Source organism: Cryptomeria japonica, unplaced genomic scaffold, assembly GCF_030272615.1.
Source record: "Cryptomeria japonica unplaced genomic scaffold, Sugi_1.0 HiC_scaffold_154, whole genome shotgun sequence".
Lineage (NCBI taxonomy): Eukaryota > Viridiplantae > Streptophyta > Pinopsida > Cupressales > Cupressaceae > Cryptomeria > Cryptomeria japonica.
In genome coordinates this window covers 16,084-22,500 of record NW_026728976.1, presented here as the reverse complement: position 1 = coordinate 22,500, position 6,417 = coordinate 16,084, and the positions used below count along the sequence as shown (strand labels likewise).

The 6,417-nt window shown below is 63.2% G+C and overlaps 1 non-coding gene across 1 annotated transcript; it reads right to left on the bottom strand.

Moving 5' to 3' along the window:
* Positions 1-3,779: 3,779 nt before the first annotated feature.
* On the bottom strand, positions 3,780-3,898 carry LOC131866762 (5S ribosomal RNA). The gene has a single exon (XR_009365362.1). It is a non-coding gene; the product is annotated as a 5S ribosomal RNA (ribosomal RNA).
* Positions 3,899-6,417: the final 2,519 nt, after the last annotated feature.

Below are 6,417 nucleotides of genomic sequence, written 5' to 3'. Positions count from 1 at the left end.
GCAACGCTGGTGCGAACCTGGGAGCGCTCCGATGTGTGCTCCAAGGTGCGGCGTGCACGAAGTCGGACCCCGGTTTGCCCCGGGTGCGCACCTCGCGTGCACCTTGGTGCGCACACCTTGGCTGGGTTGCGCGCCCTGGTGGGCACCATGGTGCGCACCAAGGAGCGCTCCGAAGTGTGCTCCAAGGTGCGGCGTGCACGAAGTCGGAGCCCGGTTTGCCCCGGGTGCGCACCTCGCGTGCACCTTCGCCGCGGTGGGCACCATGGCGTGCACGAAGTCGGAGCCCGGTTTGCCCCGGGTGCGCACCTCGCGTGCACCTTCGCCGGGGTGGGCACCTTGGTGTGCAGACCTTGGCTGGGTTGCGCGCCCTGGTGGGCACCATGGTGCGCACCAAGGAGCGCTCCGAAGTGTGCTCCAAGGTGCGGCCTGCACGAAGTCGGAGCCCGGTTTGCCCCGGGTGTGCACCTCGGGTGGGCACCTTGGTGCGCATGCCTTGCCTGGGCTGCGCACCAGGGCGGGCTCAAGATGGCACCCGCGTTCCTTTTTTTTCACTATCTTTCAAAACGGAAATTTTAAAATCTCATTTTTTTTTGCCTTTTTCTGGAAATTAGTGAAGGCAGCGCATCAAAGGTGCGCACCTCGCTGCCCACCACGGTGCGCAACGCCGGTGGGCACCCGGGAGTGCTTCGAAGTGTGCTCCAAGGTGCTGCGTGCACGTTGTCGGAGCCCGGTTTGCCCCGGGTGCGCACCTCGCGTGCACCTTCGTCGGGGTGGGCACCTTGGCTGGGTTTGCCCCGGCTGCGCTCCGAAGCGGGGTTATTGGAGCGCCGCCTCTTTTTTTGTCGGAGCGTTTGGTGGGGTTTCTCGCATTGGCTCTTCCGAGGCCCGGTTGCCACCCTGGCGCGCACGAAGTCGGAAGTAGGGTTAATTGCCCGGGTGCGCACCTTTGCCAGGGTGGGCACCTTACCTGGGCTGCGCACCAGGGCGGGCTCAAGATGGCACGCGCGTTCCGTTTTTTTCACTATCTTTCAAAACGGAAATTTTAAAATCTCCTTTTTTTTTTGCCTTTTCTGGAAATTAGTGAAGGCAGCGCATCAAAGGTGCGCACCTCGCTGCCCACCTTGGTGTGCTCTGAGGTGCGCACCCGGGAGCGCTACGAAGTGTGCTCCAAGGTGCGGCGTGCACGTTGTCGGAGCCCGGTTTGCCCCGGGTGCGCACCTCGCCTGCACCTTGGCCGGGGTGGGCACCTTGGCTGGGTTTGCCCAGGGTGCGCTCCGAAGCGGGGTTACTGGAGCGCCCCCTCTTTTTTTGTCAGAGCGTTTGGTGGGGTTTCTCGCATTGGCTCTTCCCAGGCCCGGTTGTTGGGTGCGCTCCCACCCTGGCGCGCGCGAAGTTGGAAGTTGGGTTAATTGCCCGGGCGCGCACCTTCGCCAGGGTGGGCACCTTGGTGCGCACACCTTGGCTGGGCTGCGCACCAGGGCGGGCTCAAGATGGCACCAGCATTCCCTTTTTCTCACTATCTTTCAAAACGGAAATTTTAAAATCTCGTTTTTTTTTTGCCTTTTATGGAAATTAGTGAAGGCATCGCATCAAAGGTGCGCACCTCGCTGCCCACCTTGGTGTGCTCCGAGGTGCCCACCACGGTGCGCAACGCCGGTGCGAACCCGGGAGCGCCCCGATGTGTGCTCCAAGGTGCGGCGTGCACGAAGTCGGACCCCGGTTTGCCCCGGGTGCGCACCTCGCGTGCACCTTGGTGCGCACACCTTGGCTGGGTTGCGCGGCCTGGTGGGCACCATGGTGCGCACCAAGGAGCGCTCCGAAGTGTGCTCCAAGGTGCGGCGTGCACGAAGTCGGAGCCCGGTTTGCCCCGGGTACGCACCTCGCGTGCACCTTCGCCGGGGTGGGCACCTCGGCTGGGTTGCGCGCCCTGGTGCGCACCAAGGAGCGCTCCGAAGTGTGCTCCAAGGTGCGGCGTGCACGAAGTCGGAGCCCGGTTTGCCCCGGGTGCGCACCTTCGCCGCGGTGCGCACCATGGCGTGCACGAAGTCGGAGCCCGGTTTGCCCCGGGTGCGCACCTCGCGTGCACCTTCGGCGGGGTTGCGCGCCCTGGTGGGCACCATGGTGCGCACCAAGGAGCGCTCCGAAGTGTGCTCCAAGGTGCGGCGTGCACGAAGTCGGAGCCCGGTTTGCCCCGGGTGCGCACCTCGCGTGCACCTTCGGCGGGGTTGCGCGCCCTGGTGGGCACCATGGTGCGCACCAAGGAGCGCTCCGAAGTGTGCTCCAAGGTGCGGCGTGCACGAAGTCGGAGCCCGGTTTGCCCCGGGTGCGCACCTCGCGTGCACCTTCGCCGCGGTGGGCACCATGGCGTGCACGAAGTCGGAGCCCGGTTTGCCCCGGGTGCGCACCTCGCGTGCACCTTCGCCGGGGTGGGCACCTCGGCTGGGTTGCGCGCCCTGGTGCGCACCAAGGAGCGCTCCGAAGTGTGCTCCAAGGTGCGGCGTGCACGAAGTCGGAGCCCGGTTTGCCCCGGGTGCGCACCTCGCGTGCACCTTCGCCAGGGTGGGCACCTCGGTGCGCACACCTTCTCAATGTTTTCTTGCCTTTTCTGGAAATTGGTGAAGGCAGCGCATCAAAGGTGCGCACCTCGGTGTGCTCCGAGGTGCGAACCCGAGAGCGCTCCGAGGTGCCCACGAAGTCGAAAGTCGGGTTAATTGCATTGTTTTCCCCGGGTGCGCTCCGAGGTGCGCAACATCGGCGCGCACCAAGGAGGGCTCCGAAGTGTGCTCCAAGGTGCGCACGATGGCGTGCACCTCTGGTGCGCACGATTCGGAGCTCGGTTTGACCGGGGTGCGCACACCTTGGCTGGGTTGCGCACCTTTTGTGCGCTCCAAGGTGCGCACGAAGTCGGAGCTCGGTTTGCCCCGGGTGCGCACCTTCGCCAGGGTGCGCACCTTGATGCGCACGCCTTGGCTGGGCTGCGCACCTTGGTGGGCGCCATGGTGCGCACCTTTCGTGCGCTCCAAGGTGCGCACGAAGTCGGAGCTCGGTTTGCCCCGGGTGCGCACCTTGGTGGGCGCCATGGTGCACTCCGAGGTGCCCAAGATTGGTGCGCACCAAGGAGCGCTCCGAAGTGCGCTCCAAGGTGCGCGCGAAGTCGAAAGTTGGGTTAATTGTCCGGTTTGCCTCGGGTGCGCACCTTGCGTGCACCTTCGCCAGGGTGGGCTGGGCTGCGCACACCTTGGCACCCGCGTTTCCTTCATTTTAAATTTTTTTTTTTTACAATCTCTCAAGTGGGAAATTCTATAATCTCAACTTTTTTTGCCTTTTCAGGAAACTTTTGAATGGAGCGCATCATTGGTGCGCTCCGAAGTGTGCTCCAAAGCTCTCTCCAGCTGCGTGCACCTGCCCCGGCCGCGCACCCGGCCCCGCCCAGCTTCGCTCACCTGTCCCGGGCGTCTGGTGCGGAACCTTAGAGTAAGAAACATCACCGTGCACCTTGGCCAACGTGCGCGACTCGACCGAGCGCGCACTGGCCGAGGTGCACACCGATTTCACCTGGGTGCGCGCGCAGCACCTCGGGCGCACCGGGGTGCGCGCACAACGCCCGGGTTGCACCGTGGCCTGTGTGCTCGGGGCGCCTCGGGTGCGCGCTCGGTGTCGCCCCCCGCGCGCGCGGTAGTGCGGGCAGCGCACCCCGGCCCGGCCCGGCCCCGACGAGAACGCAAACGGGCAAAAGGTTTATTCAAATAGCATTGCGACGCCCGGCGAAAAACTAAAAAAGGGTGCAACACCGGGACTTCCCGGGAGGTCACCCATCCCAGTACTACTCCGGCCCAAGCGCGCTTAACTGCGGAGTTCTGATGGGATCCGGTGCACTAACGCTGGTATGATCGCACCCGTTATGAGCTTGTCGCAGTGTGTACTTAGCAAACCGCGACCCACGTGCGAATCCACCCCGGCCACCCACCCCCGTCGAGGTGCACACCCTCCCTCGCGAAGTGCGCCCCGTTCGCCAAGTGTGAGCCCTGCCCGGGTGCGCGCACCTTGCTAGGGCGTCGGGTGTGCACCCGGCCCGGCCTACGTGCGTGCACCTGGAGGGGGCGTCGTGTGCGTGCAGTGTCCCGTCTGCAACGCGGTGCCCACACACCACCTCGGGCGCAACGACCTGCGCTCACATGTGGGCCGAGTGCACCTTGGTGCATGTTCGGGGCGCCTCGGGTGCACGCTCGATCTTGCCCCGGTGCACCAAGGCGCTCGGTTTGCCCCGGGTGCGCACTTGGTGCAAGGTGGGCACCCAAAATAGGGATCAAGCACCAAAACACAAGTTTCGGGATGCAAAATGGGACCCAAGGACCACAAATGCGTTCCAAGACCCATGATGGGTCCACGAGAACAAAAATGTGTTCCGAGACTTAATAAACAAATATTGGGTTTTAGGAGAAGAAACATGCTCTGATGCCCAAAACGAGAATCGACCCCGAAAAGGCCACAGGCCAAAAGTGGGATGCGAGACAAAAAAAAATGGGACCCGAGGACCAAAATTGGGTTCCCAGGTCGAAGACAGGGCAACCGGACAAGAAACGACCTCTAAGGCTCGAAATGAGTCCCGACGACTAAAACTTGACAAGAAGCACCCATCAGGCACCCAACTCGACACCCATGGGATGCCGACCCACCCGGGCTTCCACCTAGCACACCTTGGCACCCACCCACCCTCGCACCCAACCTCGCACCCAACTTAGCACCTTTGAACCCACATTGGCACTCACCCTGACCCTGGCACCTTGGAACCCACATTGGCACTCACCTTGACCCTGGCACCCACCTTTGCACTCACCTTGGGACCCACCCTGGCTCCCACCTCGGCACCCACCCAGACACCCACCTTGGTTCCTTGGCACCCACCTTGGATCCTTGGCACCCACCCCGACACCCACCTTGGCACGCAACTTGGCTACTTGCCACCCACCTTGGCTCCTTGACGCCCACCCCGACAACCACCCCGTGACCTACCCTGGCTAGGGTTGGTGCACACCCACCCTGGTGCCCACCTTGGCACCCACCCTATGACCCACCTTGGCACGCACCTTAGTACCCACCCCGTTACCCACCCTAGGACCCACCCCGTGACCCACCTTGGCCAGGGTGGGTGCACCCACCCTGGTGCCCACCTTGGCACCCACCCATCCTAGCACCCAGCCTGTGACCGGGCTTGGAACCCAACCTTGCACCCGCACCCGTCTTGGCCAGTGTGGGTGCGCACCCATCCTGGCACCCACGTTGTGACACACCCTTTAACCCACGCACCCTAGCACCCACGTTGGCACCCACCTTGGAACCCAACCTAGCAACTTGGCACCCACCCCGTGACCCACCTTGGCATCCACCATAGCAGTCGCCGACTTGGCACCCACCTCGGCACCCACCTTGACACTTGTGGACCCACCTTGCCACTCACCCTAGCATCGACCCATCCTAGCACCCACCCTGGCACCTTTGCACCCTAGCACTCACCCATCCTAGCACCTAACCTGTGACCCACCTTGACACTCACCCTCGCACCCACCTTGGAACCCAACCTAGCACCCACCCACCCTGACACCAACCCTAGCACCTACCCACCCTTGCACCCACCCTGTGACCCATCTTGGCACCCACCCATCCTACCACTCAACCTATCACCCACCTTCTCACCCACCTTGGCATCCACCTTAGCACCCACCCACACTGGCACCTTGGCACCCACCTCGGGCAAGGTGGGTGCACACCCACCCTGGCACCCAATTTAGAACCCACCGAGCATGTTACCCACCTTGGCACCCACATTGCAGCCCACCCTAGTACCCACCCTATGACCCACATTGGCATCCACACCCTAGCACCCAGGCACCTCGACACCCGCCTTGACACCCACCCTAGCACTGAACCTGTGACCCACCTTGGAACTCACCCTAGAACCCACCCACCCTGTGAACCACCTTGGCATCCACCTTAGCACCCACCCACCTTGGCACCCACTCTAGCACTCACCCATCCTAACACCCAACTTGTTACCCACCTTGGCACCCGCCCTCGCGTCCACCTTGAAACCCACCCTAGCACCCACCCACGCAGGAGCCCACCTTGGCACCCAACCTAACACCCACGCATCCTGGCACCCAACTTGTGACCCACCTTGGAACCCACCCTAGTACCCACCTTTGAACCCACTATATCACCAACCCACCTTGGCACCCACCCTATGACCCTCTTTGGAATCCACCCTAGCACGCACCCACCCTGGCACCCACCATGGAGCGCACCCTAGCACCCACCCACCTCGGCACGCACCTCAACACCCACCTTGGTGTGCGCACTGCGCCAACCTCTCAAAGACCCTATGTGGTGCGCTCCAAAGTGTACACCTTTGGTGCGCTC